The sequence below is a fragment of the Numenius arquata genome, chromosome 3 (genome assembly GCF_964106895.1).
Source record: "Numenius arquata chromosome 3, bNumArq3.hap1.1, whole genome shotgun sequence".
NCBI lineage: Eukaryota > Metazoa > Chordata > Aves > Charadriiformes > Scolopacidae > Numenius > Numenius arquata.
Window position 1 is genome coordinate 43,806,051 of NC_133578.1, and position 25,046 is coordinate 43,831,096.

The 25,046-nt window shown below is 45.4% G+C and overlaps 1 protein-coding gene across 1 annotated transcript in view; it reads left to right on the plus strand.

Moving 5' to 3' along the window:
- Nucleotides 1–21,804: 21,804 nt before the first annotated feature.
- The window catches only part of COL6A2 (collagen type VI alpha 2 chain), a 30,655-nt gene continuing 27,413 nt past the window's right edge, over nucleotides 21,805–25,046 (plus strand). Inside the window, exon 1 of the mRNA XM_074145759.1 lies at nucleotides 21,805–21,978. The gene's annotated coding sequence lies outside the window, so the exon portion shown is untranslated. The remainder of the gene's footprint in view (nucleotides 21,979–25,046) is intronic.

A 25,046-nucleotide genomic window follows, 5' to 3' on the forward strand; every position in this document is an offset into this window, starting at 1 on the left:
CTCCCATAATGTTCCATAGGACAGGAGAGCATCACCGAAGCATGGTGCAGCTCTGGGAGATCTGTATATAACAATATTAGATTTTGCTAATTCCTATCAAGAATTAAGTCATTTAGAGTATATGTACCTATATAATAACTAGACTAAATAAGTTGTTGCATTCTATTTAGGCTAAGACCTTAATTAGACAGTGAATTTTTAGATCTACACTTAACAGTGTCTTCTTTGGTTCCCCTTATCTAAGCCCACATGCAACAAGCATGCTCTGCCAGGGTCTTTTCCCTCAAAATTGCTCCTTGCTGTCTGCCAGGAGGTTTGGCTGGGTTCAGAGTGTCTGCTTTACATGCTTTTCTGCAGAAAGCATATGTTCCTTCAGCCCAATTCGTGGGTTGCCCCCAGCAGGCTGTGGCAGAGCTCCTGGGAACTGTGGCAGCAGAGAGCTCTGGAGGATGTAAGGCAGGGGGAAGCTGCAGCCAGGTGGTCCAGCAGTTGCCTCACCAAGGAATTGAGACACTGTTAATATACTTCTGAACTGAGCGATTGATGCTGTTTTATTTCTTTTTTTGTTTGTTTATTTTGCTGTTTCATTTCTTACACATGAGGTCATCCCTGTCAGGCATAGAAACTACAGAGATGCTCACAGGAGAACACTGAGACAACAATATGGCATTTCCAGCGAGAACTGGGAATGTGTGGAGTGACTCATCCCCACAAAATATCACTGCAGCCCTTCCACCTGCCCACCGTCTCAGCAGAGCAGCGCTCCTGGTCCCTTACGTTGCTGCAGACACCCACAAGAAACACTTCTCAGCTTTGTCATCTCTGTGAAAATGCTGGAGTTTGACGTCCAAGTTGCTGAGCCAAACGAAAACGCAGCTGGGGCATCTCTTCTTGATGGTAATATATTAAAAGGGAAAGTAGAATAAAATAACAGAAGCTGGAGGCAATGCAGACAGATCCTACGCCATCCTACCCATCATGCTTCTGGAGAATTTTTTTTGTTCTTTTTTCTTCACTTTTGTTTATGGCACTTTGTTCTGGGTGACTCCAAAGGTCTTGGGAGATAAACTGTTTTTTGAAATGAGACGAGTTTTCTAGTGAGGAAAAATCATGCAAGAAACTTTGGAGGCCATCTGTTTTTACAACATCATCTGATTTGACTGCGAAGTGTATGCTGTAGAAATCTTGGTATAGCCACGGACTAAAGCCTCTGTCTAAGACTTGATTACTTTTAATTTATTTTTTTTGTCATGATCTGTTGGCCAAATAAAAGATGCTGCCTCACCAAACTTAGGTTTCTTTAGTCACTGAAGCATCAAGGCATGAAGAGGTCATTTTCTACCTTAAAGGTACGTTTTACCCCACAGGTTGCATACTTGTTCCCCTGTCAGATGGGTGTTTGTCCAGTCTTAGAGCTCTGAACACAGAGGCTTTGACATGTCTGCAGACAGTCTGTTTTAGTGCAAATCACTGCTGCTATTTACAGTGCTACAAATAATGGAGCTGGTGCTACTTCTGGAGAACACAACCTAGTGTTCAGCCTAAGTACCTCTTGCTGCCATTAAGCCTGTTACTTCTTGTCATCTCCACTGTGGACACAGAGATCATGTTCCCCCTTCCCTTACAGATTCATTCATCAGCTGAGATCTCTTATTTGTGTTTTCTTTTTTCTCTCATGACCTGAACGCCTAGTTCTTGTTCATGGTGCCAGAAGCCTGTGGGAGCACTTGAAGGTAAGGCTATGGCAAAAAGTCCAGAGGTCTCTTCCCAGCCATGGCATCTATGGAGAAGGTCCTCATAGCAGACATGGTCATCACAGCAGCAATGTGTAAAAAATTCTCTGAACTGGTAAGGGGTCTGATGGCAGTGGGGATCTCCTTACTCCAAACATGGGGTTGTTTTTGTATGTTATCAAACAGTCTGCATGGCCAACCTTTCTTTGCCAGTTGGCCCATGGGTTAGTTACACAATTAAATAATAACAATTATCTAATTTTGAGACCTCTACCCATCATTAAGGTATTGTAGGGACAGGGCAAAGCCTTCCTAAGCCCCTGTAGAGCAAATTAATAACCCAAACTAGACTTCTGGCAAGAGAACCTCGAGACATTTACTTCACACAGTTGTCCTAGAGGCTAAAAGGTGACTAAGGCACAAATTATCTGTATACAGGCAGCTTTGAAACAACCTTAGCAGAAGGCAACCTCTGGTTTACATATGGATCAGTAGAACATGCTCAGAGTTAGCCATCTGCAGTAACAAGCTCATGCCAGCCAGCAGCAAATCATTTCTGAAGCTGAAATTTGGAATCTGACCTGCTGTCCTGGAAAATATGGACCTCAGAGAGCTCCCAGTCACAGAGGTGAGGCCAGGAGATGCTTGACAAAAGGAAATAAATAGCATCCTTCTGCAGAATCAAACTGAGGAGGAGAGACAGCCTGCCACACCTTGCAGTAGCCACATCCCTCAGATGTGCACTGCAATGTGCAGGTGAGTCTGGCTCCTGCAGCAGCGCACAGGGGTGGTGGAGTCCAGAAGCCAAGGTTCAAAAGCTATCAGTGGGCTTTGTGTTTCCTGAATCACTTAGCTTCAAAGCAGCTAGCCTGCAATGACCCGTGTCTCCCAATGCTCCCTCTCCCGCCTGTCAGGGCATGGTCACCTACTGGGGCTGCGTCCCATGTGGGAAGGACCACAGGTTGCTACAGCATGGAGCACCAGTGCCAATGGCCCCAAAAAACCTCTGCAAAGAGGATGAACTCTGCATGAAATGGAACAAAATATACACACCTACAACAGTTATTACATTACCGTGTGAGAGTCCCCAAAGCCACTCACTAATTTCAGGAACTTACCAGGACTTGTCCTTCCTAGGTATGCCAGTTTGTACTCTGACCCTTCAGGGAGACATGAAATGAAATACCAAAGCTGAATTATGTGTTTCATAGACCGGCTGGGACAGACATCGGCAGCTACCTACCCTGGCCTCATCCAGCATCTCTGGTGGGAGGAGAAAGCCCCTCATCTTACCAAACCTTGTCTTTCAAGCTCCCTTCCTGTAAGACCCTATCCTTTCTCGCGATGATCTCAGGTACTGGAGAGCACCTCTGAGGAGAAAGACCTAGGAGTCCTGGTGGACAATAGGATGACCATGAGCCAACAATGTGCCCAAGAAGGCCAATGGCATCCTGGGGTGCATTAGGAAGAGTGTGACCAGCAGGTCAAGAGAGGTTATCCTCCCCCTCTGCTCTGAGGCCCCATCTGGAGCACTGGGTCCAGTTCTGGGCTCCCCAGTTCAAGAAGGACAGGGAACTGCTGGAGGGGGTACAGCAGAGGGCTACAAAGATGATGAGGGGCCTGGAGCATCTCTCTGATGAGGAGAGGCTGAGGGACTTGGGTCTCTTTAGTCTAGAGAAGAGAAGACTGAGGGGGGATCTGATCAATGCTTATAAATACTTAAAGGGAGGGTGTCAAGAGGATGGGGCCGGTCTTTTTTCAGTGGTGCCCAGGGACAGGACAAGAGGAAATGGGCACAAACTTGAATATAAGAAGCTCCACCTAAACACGAGGAGGAACTTCTTTCCTGTGAGGGTGGCAGAGCCCTGGAAGAGGCTGCCCAGGGAGGTGGCGGAGTCTCCTTCTCTGGAGACATTCAAACCCCTCCTGGACACGTTCCTGTGCAACCTGCTCTGGGTGGACCTGCTTTGGCAGGGGGTTGGACTAGATGATCTCCAGAGGTCCCTTCCAACCCCATGTGATTCTGTGATTCTGTGATTATCCCTGTTACTGCATTTTTTTTCCTTTTGCTGAGGATGGTCCCTGTTGGCTCCCAGGTTGAAAATCACTAGTTTGCTGTTAATCCCTCCCTCCTTGCCCTTTGTATGGGGGATAATGGCTCTTTGATGTTCTTCCAGCTTTCCAGAAATAAGCTTTTCTCATGTTAGGACAGGGGGATTAACTCCTACTGGCATATTAAACCTCAGATGCTGCTGTAAGCCAGAAAAGCATTTCTGCAATGTCACAAATGCATCTCTTGCAGTCAGACTGAACCAAATCAGGTAACAGATGCCTAGCCCCACATTGCATGACCTCGTACCACCTTCAAGGCACATTCAGCACAGACACTGGCTAGCCCTGGCAGCAGGAGGTCCTTGCCCATGGAGGTCAGCCAGCAGTTTCAAGATATGTCTTGCAATAGATATTACAGTCAAGCAAGGAGCCTGCAGCCCCCTTTTGCCTGTGCTGCTCCTGCCCCGGTCCTGGCCTGAGACAGCTGATGTGGAGAGGCAGTGGAAGGACAGACTGCAGGCAGCGGGCGTCTGGAGTACCCCATTTTGAAAGCAGGCTTTTCTACAGGGCACAAATCTGGTGTAAAGTGACTCTAGGGATCCTAAACGTGATCCTAACGTTGCCCCTAAAGTTTTTCTCTGTCTCTCTTTTCTTCTGCCCCAAGAACCAAATCCCATACCCCTCAACTAGCATTTTTCATGGCTTAAGAGAAAGCAAACAGAGCAGGAACAAGCGTGCAAGGCCAGCACCTAGATCCCACAGTTTTTCACTGCTTCAAAAGTACGGGGAAAAGGTGGAACTGCCTGCTGGTGTTTCTTTCCTGGTTCAGTTCCAGAAAGTAGTTCAAACCTTTATAAACATGGATATTAACTCAAAGTGCTTGTCTATAGCTTCAGAAATCCCTGAAAATCCCTCTCTCGCCCTAAAAGAATCCAAACCCTCATGAGCCACAAAGCATTCGCTCCTTCGTCTGAGTTGTGCTTATTTCTACCTAAATGGGAAATTCAGCCTGGAGTATTTCTGAGGGCTCTGGATTTCTGATAGCACCTCTGGTGATAAAATTACTCCTGCGTATAAAATTATGTCTTGATTAATGTGAGAGCTAAACAGAATTACATATGGTATTTTCCACAGGACCTCAAGTACTTCAAAGTACTTTCAAAGGCAGCTTGTAAAACCAGCATGTTTCTTTTCTAGAGCAAGCCTGTCCCAGATAAAGGTCAGGCCATGAGCAGCAGACTGCAGTTTTTTTCTGGCTCTGAGAGCCTAGTGTGGAAGTGCTGAGCATGTACTTAAGACACAGCTGAGGGTGGCTGGATGAGTCCCATCTGGAGCTCTGCAGCTCCTTTGAAAAGTGTGTCAAAAGGGGCTTGGCATGCCGGGGAAATGAGAACATGTGGCAGATCACTGCACTTGAACACAGCCATCCCGACAGCAGCCTGGGATGCAACCCCCTCCCTCCCCCCAAACACTGCCCCCAGGGCACAATGGGGTCTTGCTGAAAGTGTCATTTACTACCTTGCAAACCAAAGCAGGAGCAGACTAGCCTTGCATAAATTTCCCTCTGCAATATCCCTGGGTGCCCTGGTTTCAGGCAAAACAGAAGCAATTTTCTGTTCAGTAATTTTACTTTTCAGTTAAGCCTCTTCTAACTGACTGAACTCTCTGAAATTAACAGCATATTGTTCAGGCACTGTTCAGTCCCAGACTGGTAAGAACTGATTGTTTAAAATCTATGCCAAAGAATGGTATGCAGAGAGGCTCCTGCTTATACTTATTCCTATAACAACCAAGTTCAGCTAATTTCGTTATTTGCCCCGTTTGAGGGTCAGAAGCAGGAAAGTGTAGAGGGGTCACACCTGCAGGGAGGAGCGGACAGGACAGGTGACCCAAACCTGAGCAACAGGGTATTCCATCCCATCTGTATCACGTTCAGTATAAAAGCTGAGAGATCAAAGGGTCAGCCCTTTCTCTTCAATGGCCAGCGTCCGAGGAGGACTCTGTTTGCCCTTGATCCCGATCCGTGCGTTCTTGAATCCAGATCCGGAATCCAATTCCCAACCATCGCTGAGTCCAGTCTGGGACTTTCCCAGTGCCTGTCAGTGACGTGACTGTCATCCTGGGAGCTCAAAACTGGTTTTGTATGTATTGTATATATTTCATTATTTTATTTTTATTATTTTATTAATATTTCATTAAAGTAATTTAGTTTCTTTTAAACTCATAAGTCTTTTTCTCTCTGTTCCTCCTCTCCCTTCAGAGAAAGGTGGGGGAGAGCATCTGTCATTCGTCTCAGTTGCCAGTTTGGCCCAAACCATGACACTGGGTCTCACAGGTCAGATCCCATGGGAAGACCCATACTGGGTCTTGGAAGACCACATGCCTCCCATGGTGCAGGAGGAGGGCTGAATGCAAAGATGGCAATATTTCTCTGAGGCTGCCTCTGCTTCAAGGTTGTGCAATCTGGCCAAGGGTGTCAGGGTCCCCAGGGCTTCCAGTTTCAGTTGATGTGTCATCATCTCGCCCACACTGTCCCCTTTGCTATGCAAGCTGGCTGTCTTGCTGCTTCATTTGCAAGCCGGTGGGTACCAGGAATTTAGTGCTATCGAACCCAAATTGAGTGGCTCCACTCTTCATAGTCATGAGGGGATTTGGGATTTCCTGCAAATTCAGGGTCCCTTGGGTTCACATTGTTGTATGTTCTATGCAGAGCCTGGGAAACCTCTCATGCATGTGGCAAGACATGGCCAGGAAATAGTTGGCTGGTAGATGCTGCACAGCTGAATGGTGAGTCAACCATGGCATTCTTTATGCAGAATATAGGCATTGCTACACCCCAGGAGTTTTATCATCCAGTTAACGACAGGCTGCTGTGTGGGCATTCTGGCAGACTCAGTCTGGCTGCTAGACAGGTACCCCTCAAGAACGGAAGGTAGAAAGTGTGCTATCTGGGAAGCTTTTCTGTATCCTCTTTGGTGTAGGGAAGGGAATTCTCAAGAAAAGGCAATTTTGTGTGAGAAACTGTGAAACAGCAGTGTCTGGCCTGCATAACAAAAGCAGATATGACTATGTCATATCTGTATGGGATCAGGAAGGCATCACACAATTCAAACGCTTCTGCTTTGAAATCAGAAGATCAGTTTCTGATAGTCTTGTGCCTGGTCTGCAGGCAATGCCAGAAGATACTTTAAACAAGGTGGTTAACAAAGCTGTTTGTGTAATATTTGTTGCTTTTGATGTCTGGTGGGTTATTAGGTAAAGACAAGAGCTAGAAAAATATTTGGGCGGTTAATTTCTTGGTGGGGTGCTGCAAAACAAAGAAATTAAGAGATTTCCCAAGACCAAGACTGTGGGAGAAATGGGAACTGAACCTCTCTCCCTTGATTTCCATGTGCAAGAGATTCTGTGAAAACCATCCTGAGTGCACAGTGGACGCAAGACAAAGGCAGTGGTGCATAAAAAAGTCAAGGTCCTGTTCAGACACACTTCTGGTTTAATGATTTCTGCTCTCTCTCCATTGTGCATGGAGTATGGGAGCACCCTGTTGAGATGTCTATACCAGCTGAATCCTGTACATCACTGCCAGGCCAGATGCCTTCTTTTATAGGTCTTTTTGGGAGGTACTAATTTCCTGTAGCTTCAGCTGTTTTCAGTGAAGACACCTTAGTCTAAGCTAATCGTTAAGGACCTCTTTGCAGCAAGGACAAGAAATAAGTGTGTCTGAAGTAAAATTAACATGAACCCTATCAGACAGGTCAGAGGATGACAAACTGGTCCATACAAGTTCCATTTCTCTCCACCAGCTATAAAGGGGGTCATGGTGGCTGTTTCAGAAGTGCACAGCTACTTACAATCCCAAAAGTAGATGCCACCCTTCAGCAGTTGTACAGTGTTATCATGTGGTTTTGTGCAATTTTTCATAAATTCAGATAGTTGAATCAAGCCTGCAACCACTGTGTCTCCAGGTTTTTTACACTCCATTGATTTTGATAGCCAAATTAGAAGCATGTGTTCACTGCACAGTTGTGAATTGGAACTGAAGTACTCAGTTGACCCACAACCACTGTTTTCTTATTGCACTTAAATGAGTGGTTGTTAGCCACTGGAGAGGACATGTGTGCTGCATTACTAAAAACAGATTTATTACTTTGCGTACTTTTTCCAGGAAACTTGCATCAAAACAGTCCAAGAAGTCCCTTTAATTCTATTAAAACACCTATATGTAGTCTTATATGCTAAATAATCATTCAATTAATAGAGGCCTGATAGTTCTTACTGATTAAAAGGAATTTAGTGAGCAAGTAATTTTAGTAGGGTATTGTAAGGAACTCACTGCTGAATTGAAAATAATTTTTCTATCTGAATTTTTTTGCTCATCTTCTTTCCCAGCCTGGATGGTTTCTAGCAGAATTAGGTCTATGTCATGAAATATATACCATTTCTAACTTTGAAGTTGCCCAACATGATGTGATGAATTCTGTAACTGAACATGAGACAGCAATGTGCCCTTGCAGCCAAGAAGGCCAACAGGATCTTGGGCTGCATTAGGAGAAGTGCTGCTGGCAGGTCAAAGGAGGTGATCCTTCACCTCTGATCAGCACTGGGGTGCTGGGTCCAGTGTCAGACTCCCCAGGTCAAGAGAGAGGTGGACATCCTGGAGAAGGTCCAACAAAGGGTCATCAAGATGATGATGGGATTGGAGCATTTTTCCTAAAGGGAAGAGGCTGAGAGAGCTAGGACTCTTCAGACCTGGAGGATGTTATCCATGTGTATAAACACCTCATGGGAAGTAATGAAGAAGTGGTGCCCAGTGACAGGACAAGAGGCAACAGGCACAAAATGAAACACACGAAACTCCACTTGAACACAAGGAAACACTTTTTTTGACTGTGAGGGTTGTCAGACACTGGAAGCTGTTTCCCAAAGAGGTTGTGTAGTCTCCATCTGTAGAGATACTCAAAACCCAACTGGACACTGTCCTGGGCCTCTAGCTGACCCTGCTTGAGCTGGGAGGTTGGACTGGATGATCTGAAGATGTGTCTGCCAGACTAAAACATTCAGCTGTGATTCTGCTGGTCCCCATTTTACCAAAGGCAACAGAAAGTCATCTGCTCTGCCTCTCTGTGGGTCCCTAGGCTAATGAGAGTTTCAGAGGAATGCATTCCACAATCCTAAGGCATTATATGAGGCAGAGGAAAATTAAAGAAGGATTTTCTCCCCTCTTTAGTGCATCAGCTTGGCTCAGAAGGGACTCAGAAAGTGGGGGGGTAAGGTTTATAAAGTCTGAAATGGTTCCTGACTCCTTATTTCAAGGTAATCTTGCTGCATTTGGGACTACCCCTGCTGCAGAGAGCACCTGGAGCCTGGCTTCAGGAGCCAGGCACCCTGTTGCTTACTAGCTCCCTGTGTCGTTGTGTTTCTGGTTACCAGGCTCTAGCTGGGGACGGTGGAGGAGTGGTGGGGGGAGCTGCATGGGTTCTGTCTGTGTGAAAGAGCAGCAGCTTACAGAAAGTGCAGTATCTTGTGCTGACTTTGCTGCTTAGTCATACTGCAGTAACTGTAGCTTGGCAGCTGGTCTTAACCCCTTTCCTTTGCAAATGTTTCCATTTATGGCTGCAATTTTGATTTCCCTTTGCCTTCAATCACCACACAGATGAAAAGTCTCCAAAAGGGGAGAAACCTTTACATCAGGAGATGTAAACCTTTACATCAGGAGAAACCAGTTGTGTGTATTTATACCTTGCATTTCAGGTATCTCTTACAGAAGCGCACCATCAAGTATGCTCAAGGGATTCATTAGGGATCATTTTGGCCAGAAGCAGGTGCTGTGCCTGTCTGGTGGCAGACGCACAGATGTCATTGTGGTTGTCAGTATTTTCCTTGCCTAGATATGCTGAGAAGGAGAAAGTTGCAGCCACTTGACCTGGTTGTCCATACTCACAGCTGAGTGCTGTGCCTGGTCCTTCTAGGGACACTGGAGAAGGGACAACCCCATAAGCAGGCTGTGCTGGAGATCCTCGGGGATGTGCGTATCCTCTTCTGAGACCCATAGCTCCTGAATAATCCTTGTTGGTCTCCAGGAAGAGAGGATCCAGTTAGAGAGAGAGCGAGACAGCATGTGGGATCCACCTTTCCTCCCTGCATTACAGATGTGCAGGTTTATGATGCAGTGTTGTCCAGCCAGCCTACAGGGGAAAAAAAAAAAAAAAGCATTCCCAGTTTATGAAGACCTTTAGGGCAGATAAAGCAGAGTTGTGACCTGAGCTGGAAAGGGATGTGCCTGCTGTGAGCTTATCGTGGTGGCTGGGGCTGAAGCCTCTGGAGAAACAGCATTAGGATGTGGCACCCCCATCTTGCTCTCACACCTCGTCTTGCTTGCTGGTTCCCCACCCCCTGCTCCATTCCCTGAGAAAAAAAGTAAAATAATTTTCCTTACCCAGGGCACTAGATTAGAAAAATAACTGATCTTTAATTTAAGGCCAGATTTCAGCAAGGCACTGAAAACCCCATGCTTTTTGCTCCCATTCCAAGTACTTTTGTGGAAATTAAACACGTGCCTCAGCAAAAGCTGGACTGACCAGCTAGAGGTGGCTGCAGAGTAGAGCGGGGCTCCCCTCCTGTCCCCCAGTGAGGCAGAAAGGGTGCAAAAGCTGGAGCACTGACCTGGCAGCTGTCTCTTCATCAGGTTATGGATAACTCCTCCATGTCTGAATTGTTTCCTTTCAAATGTTTTGTTCAGTTCTGTGTATTCTGTAGAAACATGTGATTTCTGCAGAAACCTTTTAAAAACAGACCATTGATTTTTCCAACCAAAAAAGCCTAATCTTTGCCAGAGCTGATTCCTCTACAATCAAAGCATTCAGCTCCTATGAACTGGGAGTCACTGTGGGAAGAACAAATGTGTTGTTATTGCCTGGCCCTGCTGATGAAGTCCTATCTACAGCTGTTGGCTTTCTGGCCTGTGTTATGACAAGGCTTCAAGAAAAGAAGACAGGAGCCATTTATTATGTCATATTATGTCATGGCGCAATATCCCTCACCCCACGTCTCAGGGTGCAGAGTATGTGCATTATCCCATTCTCAAAAGCTCGAGTCCTACCAAGTTCTTTCTTTGCCTGGGTAGAGAGAAGAATGGGAGAGAAGATCAGAGATGTGGGAGACCGCATAGAGCTCTCCCCAAATGGGAAACCAGACCTGGAATGGGTCCTGCTCCAAGCCCCTGCCCTTGTAGCCTGGAGCTGGGACCATCACCATGTGCAGGATGCAGAGGCATGAGCCTGGGAGCCACAGCGGGGCTGCTTGGCGGGACTGAAGAGTCCAACTGATGGCCTTAGGGGGTGCAATGAGTTGCTAACAGGGGCACTAGTGGGGGCTTGTGGTTGGGAATCAGCCCTGAAGCTGCCCCCATAGCTTCTGCAGGAGCAGAGAGAGGGGAGGCTGTTTTCCGAGCGCATGAACACAGTGTCTATCTGAACAGTCTGGGAGGAAAGCTAGAGTTTGTAGCACATGTATGCTAAGGCTGTGATGATGTTAAAATACTTTGTAATAAATGTATATTCAAATGACACATCTTAAATATGTGTTGCCCCAAAATGTGGACTCTAGGCTGCATGAAAGCAGCTCCTGGTTCTGGAAATATGTTTTCCCTGAAAGCAGGACTCTTAAGTCATCATGATGCTATTGAAACTGGGGCTGATGCTGCTCATGGATATCAGCAGCTCAGAGGTAGCAAACCCAGGCTGTAATCTTTATTGGCATTTCTGGTTCAGGTGCTCTCTGGCGTGTGCTCCATCTCATCCAGCACCAGCCCCTGCTCTTACTGCTGGTGGGCAGGGACCCCACACAGGTTTCTGTGGCGGCTGCAGCATCTACAATCAAGGCTGCAGAGGGATAAACATAAAGCTGGCGCCTCCCGCGCTCCCCTGCCTCTTCCCAAAGGTTTCAAGAGCAAAACCCTGGACCGGAGGCAGACCCTGCAGTCTGCTCGCAGAGATGAAACATGACAGAGGTTTTGCCAAAACAAACTGCTGTCTCCTGTTGCCAGATGCTGCCAGCCCCAAGTCCTCTCCCAGGGAGATGTCTGTACACCAACCAGCCAACCTGCGGTCTCTCGATGGGATCCATGTGTTCTTGATGAGAGGCCTAGAGAACTTAATTGTGCCTGGTCTGGGGTTTTCTACCAAGCACTCCTACAGCCTTCAATTATCTGGATTCTCCAGAAGGGATGTGGGAGGCTGACTTTCCCGCAGAGTTTCCAGCACCTCCTGCAAGTCCTTCCTTCCCCGTTTCCCTTTTCCAGCACCCTTCACCCTTTTTCACTGTGCTTGTCCTTGTGCCTCCCTGAGGGTGGGCTATGCTAGATTGTGTCTTGATCACAGATGCACCTTGTATTTTTTCATGTCTGACAGAGATGTGCTAAGCAGACAGGACATCAGTTCTGCGTTTGCAAGGCAGAAAGGTGTGCAAACGTGAGTGGACTGCTTTTAAGGATGCTCACGTTTGCCTGATCTCATGCAGGGTTCAGCTGTTAAGCCTCGAAGCTTCTCCTGTGAGCAGACTGGTGAGCCTGCCATAGTTGCTACCACGAGTTTAGGGCAGGCGCAAACAATTTACTTTGTGACTTCACAGCAGAGCATATTTTTAATGCAGTTACACTAGTTATGCTGCGGTGTGAGGAGGCACTCGGGTAGATAACGTCAACAATTTCAGGACTATTTAGACTGCCAGAACGATGCAGGGGAAATCTCAATGTAAAATGAAAATCTGATTTCTGTGCCCAAGAAGGTAATTATAAAAGAAAAAAATAATGCACAAATTCTTGTTCATTTCTGATTCTCTCTTTATATTTTTTATCTTTGTAGATGGAGGCTGTCAGAGTCTGGATGGATGAGGGACAGAAGGGAGGGCGAAGAACTATATGTAAAAGACAGCAAGTGCATGCCTGCACTTTCACTTCCCCACTGTTAATTTTGTTTGTTACACACTGAAGCCGGAAAATCTCAAGCCTCTTTGGTCTCTAAATAAGCATTTGAGTTCCACTGGCAGTCTTAAGGAAAAATAGTATAAACATAAGATTTTATTTATTGTGCGCATGTGATCAAAATTATTTCACTTGATGTTGGAGGTTGGGTTTACATTAATGATTAAATGAAGAGCACAGATGTTCAGTTACCCTGGTAAAAGGTTATGTCAGACTCCTGGCAAAAATATTTTAACTTCCTTGTGACCCTGATCTCTTGGGCTGATTTAAGGTATCATCACAAAAGAATCCAAGGAAGGATGAAATATTGCCCTCCTTCTGTATTTCTGTATTGCCTACTTGCAGAAACTATTGCTTGTTTCATCTCAGAGGAATACAAGTTAATAATGCAGCATATTTTGGGGGTTTGGGTTTTTTTTTTCTTATTTTGTAGAAGGATCTTTGAAACCAACTCAAATAAGAACCTTTTTCTTAACACTGATTATGTATCTAATTATATTTATTTTCTTACATGCATAAAACTCCTGTTCAAATTTGTATTACACTTGGTGCAAATACCATTTTCCTTGTCAGTAGTAGCAGGTTTACCTGATGCTAGAGCAGAATTCTATTATGATGTTGTATTTGGCCAGGAAGAAACTTCCTTACAGAATTATACATTTCTTGAGCACCAATCTATAGCTACAAATGAAATGAGAGCCACTTACATTTTATGTTAGAGCTAAAATTCAAGCGTATGTGTGAGGGAAGGAGGGGTGTTAAGCACCGTGCCAAAAGCAGACAGGCAATGCTCTGCTGTACGTGATCCGGGCCAAAGAGCTGCACAGGGTTCCCTGGATTCACATCAAATATGTGAAAAGCAACAGCCATCGAGAAGTGGAAAAACTCTGCAACCCGAGGAACAGCAGCTGGGTGGCTGCCCACCACGGTCCCCGCCACAGGGATGTCTGGAGAACAGGACAGCACCCTCAGTCTCTTCCCCAGGGGAAGAAAGCAAGTCCCAGGAGGGATCAGCACATAAAGTCAGCCCGAGGAGAGCTGAAGACATGCTGGGCTTTTGCTTCAGGACATGGTAGCTAAGGTGCTGAGGTGGGCACAGATTTCAGAGGTCTCTGTGGCTCCAGTTCAGAGGCACATCTGTATGCCTGTTGCACACACTGTTAGCAAGACTTGAATTAGCTGCAAAATTTTGGTTTTTCAGATTATTTTGCAAATTATTATGATTGCAAATTTGTGCAAAATTTTTGCAAGTTGTTGCTAGCTTAACCTGTGACAAATTTGGCCCTGCATTCAGGTTATGAAAGGAGTCATGATGGAATCCCTTGCTCCAGGACTGCACTCGTCTTCCTCAGAGTTTGGGGGTGATGTTGTTAGTGAGTAGCTAGATACAGATCCTCACCACTGCAGAAAATCCAGAAGATATTACTGCTCAGTCTTACTCGCTCTTGTTTACCTGTGCAGTGTCTTTTGTCCGTCAATCCACTGATTCATGTGGGCATCAACCAGATGCTCTTTTAGACTGTTATTGGCCTCCTTGCTGCTTACATCCAAAAGGTCCTGTGGTTTGGAAAGGGAGGGATTATATTTTTCTTTAACCTCTATAAGATAAAAATTAAAAGCTTACTGTATTGTTAGGGATAGACTCAAGGGAAGGATTTTCAGTTGCTTTGTGCTCCTGGAAGGCAAGACAAGCTAATTCCAGGTGGTTTCGGAGATGCTGCTGCCAGTGTACCAGCATGGTGCTATGCTGGCAGACCTTGCCTGCTGCCTTCAGTATTGACCTGGGCTCATATTTGACTGCTACACTAATGTACCCCTGTGCTAAAGCATCCTAAACTCATTTCTCAGCACCCCCTCCACAACCTGGGGGTTTTTGAGGATTACTGCTTTTCAAGAAATTAAACTTAATGCTTTATCTTGGTGAGCATCTTTAGTTACAAGTTGCAGCCTTGAAGTCACAGATTGTCGTTTAGGACCTGAATCACAGGCCCCTAAAGCCAGTAAAAGCCTCTAATTGGCTTCAAGGTTTGTGTTTCTTTCACATTTTCTTTTTAATTCCTTTTTACTAGTCCCATGGAAATGAGAATTACACATAATCAGTCCCAAGGATCCAGCTCCATACAAGGGTTGAGGTTGGAAACATTTAAAACCTAAGAGCAGGAGAACAGTGTGGTTACAGAGAGACAAAACTGGGATTAAAGACAAGATTAGCATTTGAAATAAATTAGCTCAGTTGCTGAGCCCTAATGGGTCCTGGCCAGGCCACCAGACTCCTGAGGGAAGTGACTCCAACCCGGGCCAGCCTCCTCCCTCCCCAACAGCCCACAATGCTGTACCCCCACATTCAGAGGAAATATGTTTTTTCCCTATCTGATCCCTTTCAGCCCCCTCTTTTCCCAGGATAAGACACTAATTAATTCCTTTCCTTTCTATTTATACCTATTAGTCATTACAAAAGTGTCCCCCAGTAAATTTATGGTTCAATATAATGAGTACGTCTTAAGGGAATATTATTCATACAGTTAGTTGAAATCTAAAAGAGAAAGTCTTTTTTTTTTTTTTTGTAACCTAGCCAGAGCAGTCATTTCATGTGGAGACAGTACCTCTAAGCTCCAGCAGTGAAAAAGCAAATGTTTAGATAGAAGTTCATCAGAAGAAGAAGGAAACTGAAATGTCTTTCTTAGGTCTGTACATGGTGTTAAGGACTGTGGGTGGGGTTGGACGTGACTAAGTTTAAAAATGTACATTTTTTTGAACCATCACTGGTAAAAGGCTAGGGAGAGGAATGAGGTTTCCTCTATAAACTATGCGGGTTTTTTCTCTCAATTTCATGGAAACACCATTGCAAGTTTTTCCTTCTCGTTTCTCTGGCGACAAGAAAATAAAACAAATGCAGCTGGGTCATTCTGCTCCTGCTGTATGTCACCATGAAGCTCCAAAGACACAAACTGTGTTTTAACTCTTTCCCTACCCTGAGCTATGAAACTAAAGATGGTTTGAAATCTCCACAAAGATAGCTTGGGATTATCCAGCATGTACTGCAGACCACGGCGGCATCAGCTGCCTCTCCAAGGTCCTGCCTTGCCAGGGAGCTGGAATGCAATTGCTTCACTATGCAAAGGCTCTTCCCAATGAGTCAACAAGCTTTGGGACTCAACCATCTTGACTGTCCACGTGGAAAAAATGTGCCGCAAGAGATGAAAGACGCAAAAAGCAAGGATTGCAAAACTGGTAAAAGGGGGAGTATGCTGGGAGAAAGGGTTTCAGTCTGTCCTTTCCCCACTCACTCTGCTCTCTGTCCACCCATTTTTTTGCTTGCTGGGTTCACTTACGATCTTGTGTTGTTGCTATATGGCACCCCCCAGGCACCCTCACTTCCCCTTGTATGGAAATGTCTGAGATAGCTCTTCCATCCACTCCACCATGGCGAGGAGACCCAGAAATGGCCAGATGGAAGCCCTGAGCTTTCACGCTGTTGGAGCACTGTAGAAAAGCTGACTCCAAACAGTAAGACTCCAGACTAAGCAACCAAATGTAAAAAACTAACGAGTTCATAAGTATGGCCTCAATTTCAAAAGGGCAAACTTCAAACACCCTAAGAAATTGTGCAGCAAGCTTGGCACAGGACTTCTGGAGCACTCCTGCTGTTTCTTCAAGCCAGCATCCTCAAACTGGTCCTGTGAAGGCAGATCCTGAGCAGAGGGGAAATAAAACTTGGAGCAAGGAGCTATGTGATTCTGTGATTCTGTGATTCTGTGATTCTGTAGTAGTGAGGTCTAACAAACACTTTGGGAAGATTATTAGAAATGGTGGGGAAGCAGGCTCACAGCTGGCTGTGGGAGCAAATCCTCAGTGAGGAGTAACCTGCAGCTGAGACAGAGAGCCAGGAGCATGCTGTTCCCTTGGGTAGTTTCTCTCTACAAAACCTTTGCTGTGCTGAGCAGAACCAAAACTGGCCCTTGGCCAACCAACAAAAGCATGCTGCACCATGCTAATGCTCTGCTGGTGGCATAAAGGATGGCTCCTGTAAGCTTCTCTGGAATCTGTGCAGGATGGGACCAGCTAGAAGATGGAAGACCACCACCTCCACTTCTGGCCACTCCTTTTCCCAGCACTGTATCTAAACAATGTAGTGTCTCTGGGATGCCATCGTCCTCTAAGGATTTTGAGCTCTAGTGAAAAAACACAGGGTCACAGATACGGGCCTGCCTCTGGCAAGGCTTCAATAATGCTGTAGGTTGGGAAACCCTTGAGACTGTTTAAAATAAAAGTCTAGAAACTCCAAACAGTACTTCCTTATGTGTTAGCAAACAACAATTTTCAAGCATGCAAATGCTATATATATAAGCAGGGAGCTAAGTAAATAAGAACTGCAATAGCATAGGGGACTTAAAAGTTAACATTGGAAAAAGTATGTAGAGCCTCAGATTGCACTTGTGTGTTCATGATGATTCTCTAAACATCCTGGAGCAATTGGCTTTAATGGCCTAAAACCCAGGAAATGCTGCTAAAATATGGTATCAAATGAACATCTGCTTTTTTCTTCAGAAAGATTCATCTTTGTGTCTCACTTTACCACAACTAAAGAATGTCAAACACAGTGGGGGCTGTTGCTTATGTACGTGACCTGAGTTAATTTAGAAAAATAAATGTTTTTTTCTTCTTTTGTTTCTTTAATAGATGTCTTCTCCTGGGCACCAGTGACAATGAGCAAGACCTGCCAGGAACCTCTCAGAGCCAGCTGTGCCTGCACCCAGTGTCCACACAAAGGATGGTGAGGATGGGAGGGCAGACCAGAACAGGTGATGTTGTCGTAGGTTTCTGCTGCAGACCACCTGATGAAGAAGAGGAGGTGGATAAAATTTTCTTTAGGCACTTGGAGGAATCCTTACAACCACAGGCTTGGGTGCTAATGAGTGGATTTAACCACCTTGCTATCTGCTAGGAGAGTAGTGTGGCTGGGCACGACCACGACAAAAGGTTTCTGGAATGGTTTGAAGGCAATTTCATGATGGAGGTGATGAATGAACCAACTAGGGGAGGTGCTCTTTTGGACCCTCTATTCAAACATGGGGAAGAACTGGCTGAAAATGAGAAGGCTGGAGGCACCCTTGTCTGCAGGGACACAGTCTGCACAAGACAGTGGCACTTCAGGTACTGAGAGAAGTCAGCAAAGCAAACAGCAAGAATTACAACCCTGAACCTCAGAGGAGGAGGGGTTTGCCTGTTGCAGGGGAGGAATACAAATGTATTGTACAAATTGAGTTAGGAATTAAGAATTTCAGACAATGGCAAATATAAAGGAACATAGAATCCATCCTTCCATTTGTCGTCAGTTAAAAGGCTACAATTATCAACCACATACAATTATTTGAAAACTAGCATTCATTATTTTCACTAAGCACTTAACAATCTTAGCCTTGTTTTTGGATCTCTTCACATATTTAGGAAATAAGACCCTTGGAGACCACCGTATAAGCTCAGAATCACATGAAGGGTGAATGCAATTGCAGACAGACAGAAAGAAACTACAGTAGCTGTTTTCCAGAGAACCACAGCAGTCCCATAAAGCTGTTTTCAGATGTATGTATGTGATTTAAAACTAGGAGATTGCATTTTATTGGGGGCGACAACTCTGATGTAAAAATAAAAAAAAAGAAAACAAAACCGAGCAGATACACAGTTTACAAAGTAACAGCTAAACATACCATAAATCACATTTAAGTCTAAAGGGCATGTAAATGAAATGGTAGCCATCCGTGCCTGTCTGACTCCCTTACTTGAAACTCCATACAGAGTCATAGAGGAGAGCAGAAAATCAAGCAGTTTCTTTCTTTCCTTCTTTCTTTCTTTCTTTCTTTCTTTCTTTCTTTCTTTCTTTCTTTCTTTCTTTCTCTTTCTTTCTTTCTTTCTTTCTTTCTTTCTTTCTTTCTTTCTTTCTCTTTCTTTCTCTTTCTTTTTCTTTTTCTTTCTTTCTTTCTTTCTTTCTTTCTTTCTTTCTTTCTTTCTTTCTTTTCCTTCCTTCCTTCCTTCCTTCCTTCCTTCCTTCCTTCCTTCCTTCCTTCCTCCCTCCCTCCCTCCCTCTCTTTCTTTGTTTTTCTTTCTCCTTTTCATCTTCCTCCATTTCCTCTCTCTCCATTTTAAATGTAATTTAATACTAAATAGCTGTTCAGTACATAGTGTGTTCTGTGAGCAGCAATAATAGTATACGTCAGATATACATAGGGGATGAGCAACTAATCCACGTCCATGCACATTCCCTACAAAAATCTTTCCATGAGATTTGCAGTTCCACTGAAAGGGAGAAAAAAGAAAAGCAATCAATTTAAGGATTTGGAAGAGGGGTCAAAGACAGGACAGAAATAGTGGATGAAGCTCCCATGAGTGAAGGGGACAGACCTCACCTGGACTTCAGGTGAGGTAGACTTCTTCATATATATATATAGAGAGAGAGAAAGCAAGCACTATGTATAAAAGAGGATCACTGCGCACAGAAAAGTCTTTGCCAACCTTGATTTCCCTTACAAAAAAGAAAGAAGATGCTTCATAAAATTTTGGTACTGTCTCAAAAAGTTCCTGCTTTATGACCATTTTCCTCTAGAGCTTCCTACATTCTCATCCCATTCACAAGAATAAAAACTTAATTATGGAGAATTAGCTCAGGCCTTTAATGCCACCAGTTAAATAAGAAGATTGTAAAATAGTCAAACAAATCCAGAAAAAAAAAAAAAAAGCAGCATCTTCTTTTGAGGTTATTTTGTCCAAATTTCTATGTAAACAAGACATACTACCCCTTCGGTATGCCGGTATGGTAGACTGCCTGAACATAAGAAATGAATTCACCATTTACAATAGAGGTGTGATATATTCCAACACATATACGTTCCTACACATTCCTACAGATAATATTCCCACAAATGTCATGAAAATTGATGCCTAGCTAGGTGAGAAAGACCAAGTTTAGCCTTTCACTTTAGGGAAAGGATAAAATAGGTGGTTGTTTTGTAAAATATATGAGAATCCTCATGGGGACAAGGCATTATGTCATGTCAAGCTGTAGGAAAAGGTTTTGATTTAACATGAGAAAATTCAAGAAGCACACCTAGAAAGTTAAAAGTCTTTAGGTCATCTGGTCAAGGAACTGCAGACAAAAAAACAACGTTCACAAAACTGCAAGGAGGAAGACGGAGTTATGGAGGTGTGAGCCCGTGCTCTCCTCCTTTCCACACTTTGGGCACTCACCAGCAATGTGGGAGACAGACGTGCTATCCAGTTGCTTGTGATAAGACATTTTGCTGGAGAAACAGCTTCTGCAGGGGCAGATTTACCTAGAAATAGAAATACGGAATGTGGATTAGAAGCAGCATTGATGGTGTTCCGGTTCCAGTGGGGACAGGGTTAATTTCCGCAGGCTCGAGCAGGGACAGGGACACAGGTATTCCACTGAGTTGGGGAATCCTGGGTCTGGTCGGTGAGGGGTGAGCCTGGTACCCTAATCGTGTTTGTCCATTCTTCTATCTGTGGTGGTGTTGTTTTCTTGTTCCCTTCACTGTTCTTTTAAACTGACTTTGTCTCAACCCGAGTTTCGCCTTTTTTTTCCGATACGGTGGTGGTGGAGTCCAGAGAACGGGGCTTGGTTGGTTCTTTGTTGTGGGCTGAGGCTAAACCACAACAGATGGGTACTCAGGGACACAACAGACCTTGCACACAGCAGCAAAGTAGGCAAAAGAAATGGCCTGGTGTATGGTGTGAATGCTTTACTTAAACATCTCATGTACTGTCCGATAAATCACTGTCATCAGAAGCTGGACCCCTCGTCCTGCTTCTGTCACAGGGCTTTGAGATGAACGGGAAAACTGGCCCATAAAATTCTAGCTTATGGCTGAGGTTCCTATCGGTGCTGCTTGAATATCATAGAATCAGAATCATTTAGGTTGGAAAAGAACTTTTAAGATCAAGTCCAACTATAAATCTAACACTTCCAAGACCACCAGAGTACTCCTGGTGAAGCTGCTCATACAGAAGATACTCCAGAAATGTACATTTTTAAGCACTAGTAGCTACACAGAATTTTGTTTATTATTTTCACCTGGCAGTTCAGATGTTTTTCACAAGCACAAACAGCCTGAGCAACATGTTCCTGTAGATCAACTCTGGTGGGGTAGTGGCTTACTCTTGAGATCTCTTGAGACGAATCCTTTGCTTTTGAAATTACTTGGGAGTCGGTAGAGTGAAATGAGAGTTAAATTGGGTTTCCCCATCGTGGTTGCCTTGTCTGGCAGCTGTGCCCTCATTCTGTCCCCTTCACACTGTCCATTTACACAGAAGTTTGGAGACAGAGAGTCATAGCTCAAGGGATAGCAGGCCATATTCCTGAAAGACATTGCTGTTGTCCATATTTTGTTGTGACATTTGCCCCTATATTTCATTTAGCAGAGCCGGAAGTTTCCTGTGAAATTAAAAATTTAAAAAACCCCAAACCAAACGCAAAATAACAACAACAAAAAAAAAAAACCCACAACCCAACCCAACAACAAAAGCCCCCAAACCTAGAAATGAATCAATACAGAGAGGTAATACTCAGACTTGGATGACTCTGAGCAAGACTTGGATATTTGTAAAGGGTAAGATGCAAGTTGCTCTTTATTGAAATGTTCTCGTTTTGTTCCACTCAGGACACAGTACTAGGACGGGAAGAGGAGGGGGGAGGGGGAAGAAAGAGGAATACCATTTGATGGTATAAATATGTGGGGCAGCAATGCCAACTACGAAAAGGGGCCTCTCATAATGGAAAAATTAGACTTTTTCCAGTTTGTTTAAAACAGAAATGCCTTCAGCTCCAAAGACGACAGCCTCGCCCCAGCCGAGCATCTGCCCTGGGCGGGGGGCGGCTGGGAGGAGGCCGCAGCGAGGTGTCGGCGGACCCACAGCGCCTCCCCGTGGATGTCTGCGGCTACTGCAATTGAGGCGCTGCCTGGTGTGGAAGGGGGAGGAATACAGAGGGCAGTTCCATGGAGTTTGCCAGGGAATAGAGGGACTGGGATTGAGACGCCTCCGCTGCGCCCGGACGCTCCTCCCCGCAGACGCCCGAGCACCCAGAGCCCGGGAGCTCACACTTCCAGCCGGGGATGCGGGAGCCTTCCTGATATGAGGGGCTACACAAAGTCCTTTTCCTGACATTTCGGAGGAAATTTTTACGACCTTTTTTTCCAGGTAGGCAGAGTTTTCCTCTCCTCGTACGGCTGTTGCGCGGCTATTTACTTACGGTTCTCCAGCTAGGAATAAAACAGCCAGCCTGTGAAATCCCAGCCTGTGTCCCTGCAGGCTGCACAGCTCTTGCCGCCGATCACAGGCTCTCCAGCAAGCTGCTCATTTCAGGCACATTGTATTTAGACGCTATCTGTTATAAAAGAGTATATATTTTTCTGTTGCTTTCAGCTTTGGGCTAGTTTGGGCGTTTTTCCAAGAGTTTTTCCCAGGTGTGGGTAGTGTGAGCCACAGACTCTCATCTGCCAGGGCCAGAGGTCTAGAAAATCCCTCCGGGAGGACCTGTTGAGCCAAATTCTCCCCTGGGGCAACTGACTTGAGTTCACTGGCTACACTGAAGTGGTGGCAGCAGTAGCACCACGTTATTCCGCTATTGCTGTGCAGCAGAGCGACTGTTCTGCCCCACAATTCCTCTGTGATTTTAAGAATTTCAGAAGATATGGATTAGACTAACCTGTGATTCGTCTCACCTTGTTAGGCTGAGTTTCATCAGCACAAGCTCTTCTATTTTGAGGGGAAACAGCAGGTTTGGAAATGCCTGCGAGCAGATTGCGCTTGCCTTCTTGGGTCGGCTATTTTTTTTGATGGCAGAGGTCTGCATGAGTGCTCTAAATGGAGGTTTCTGGTTGCCAGCACCGAAACTCCAGGGGGGCTGCAGCACCTCCTTGGGGGGCAGGCGCAGTCCTGCAGCCAGAGCACCCAGTGGGGGCTGCTGCCCCCAGCCTTCCTGCGGCCTGAGCTTCCCCCGGCTGAAGTCCTAGGATAGTTGGATTGGGAGAGCTGGAGGGCTCCTTGCCGCTGTGGGGAAGCCTTCCCCTTGGGTGGTGTGCCCAGGACTAAAACTACAGGGCGCCTTTGAGTAGTGACTGCGAGAAACATTGAAGTTCCCTGCTCATGCAATGTGCAAACCATGGGCATGCAAACAAGGAAGAGGATGTGCATTTATGAGAGCTTTTGTTCCAAATGGGTCACGTTTTTTTTCCTGATTTTATTTTATTTAGCAAACATTTGACTGGTGTAAAATGTTGCCTGCACAAGTGGATGGCACTGCAGGCACTGTCCAGTGGGCATGGCCATGAAAAAATTGGGAGTGGGTCCATGTCTGAGTAGCAGTGCAGTTTCAAACTTTTATTCTGTGTATGACGTAGCTGGCATAATTCTCCTTTCTTGAGAGTAATTCATTTTTTGTGGCTTTAAATAAGCTCCTTGCAGGCAGAGTTATCTTAGAGAGTGGAGCACTTGAATTTTTGTAAATTTGGAAACAATTTGCTCAGCTATAATAGGTGCTGTAGTATTGAAGGAGAAATACACAGTGCACCAGGAGGAACTTCAGAAATATTGATGTGTGGGATAAGACAGACCGTGGCTCTGCCTGGCTAGGCACATGAGGTGACCTTTCCAGTCCATTAAAATCTGATCTATCTGATAATCATATTTGAGAGCGCAAGTAATTGGCACATTTGAAAGAGTCATTGCAAGTCATTTGTTTGCCATAATATTACATTTGGTTCAGTTGCTCAGGGCGGGAAGAGAACAAGCAGGGAACTCAGGTTCTCCACAAGACCATCATTTTTGCAGGGCTCTGTGTAGATAACTCCATATACTTTTGCAATTATGTGGGTAACAGCCAGGTCACTTAGGATCTGAGTGTGGGAGCAGCAGAGAAGACCATGCATTTTTCTGCTGAGCACCTGAGGCACTATGTAAGATCATAGACCCTAATGCAGGGAGGATGGTGCAAAGCAGTGCCCTCAAAATCTATTCAGAGGACCCAAAACCCCTGGTCAAGATACCCTGTTCTTTTTTCCTTTATGTGCATCTCATGGCGAAAGAAGTGCATCACTCAACAATACAAATAGTGAGAGAAGGAAATTTTAAGAGAAATCCTTGGTAAGGCCTTGCTCCTACACTATCATGGTCCTGCTCTTGCAGAGAGAAAAAGGTCAAGGAAGAACAGAATGGGCAGACCCAAGTATTCAAATGTAATGAGTTAGCTCCCAATTTGCTCTTTCCATTAGTTTTCTGGACTGTCAGCGTTCAAAAATTGTCTTTAACATTCAGAAAATGTATTAGTCCGAAATATACCCTTTTGCTGGTGAAATCTGAGATTTCCATTTGAGCATTTCGCAGCAGGAGGTGGAGCTTTAAGGAAAATACCAAATGTTACGAAGTTTGTGAGAGAACCACAACAGCTGATAGTGCTCTGCGGATGACAGAATAGGCACCGTCACCCACCCCGCCTCGGAGACCCCTTAGGTGGTGAGAGGGGCCTCCCCCCTATGTGTCCATCCACGGTTAATGACCGGGTGAGGTGCTGGTATAGCAGAAGGCTAATGCAGCTGGAGGCACAGAGATCCCATCTGAGGGAGACGGTGCCTGTGGCAGAGTGAAGTAAAGGAGGCCGCCTGCAACAGGACCGCAAAGAAGCGAAGTGTGTCTAGAGTTTTCAGCTGTCACTTTTCTGCCTCACCTTTCTGCCCCTGTAGAGGCCAGGGCCGTGGTGTCTCACTGATCCAGCCCAAAGCCCCGCCGGCGGCAGGCAGGGGCAGTTCTTGTGCCAGAGCTGGCCCTGGTTGCCTGTGCAGTTTAACTGCTCCTCGCAGCTCTGCCTGGAGAGCAGTTCTTCCCCAGGCATGCACGCACGGCAGAAGGGAGGGAGGTGGTTAAATTCAGGACGCCGTCATCTGTGAGTCAGGCGCTCGGCCAAAGCCTCCATGCTCCCAGCCTCTCCAAAAGCTGATGTCTCCAGCTTCCTCAGCCATCACATAAGACTGGCTCTAAAATGGTGCTGTCTGAAGGCACAAAGCTGTTGTGTCCTACAAGAGATCAGGGTCTCCTGCAACTCTGTGGAGGGTAAATAAGACAAGGGAAGCCTATAATAAGGCTAGAGGGAGGAAGTCTTGATCTTAACTAAAATGCTCCTTTAGCATTAAAATCTTTTATCCTTGCGATACCTCCGCTGTTCTCTGCAGTGCAATGAAAGTTGAGCCATGCTTACCTATGCAGGGACTTCA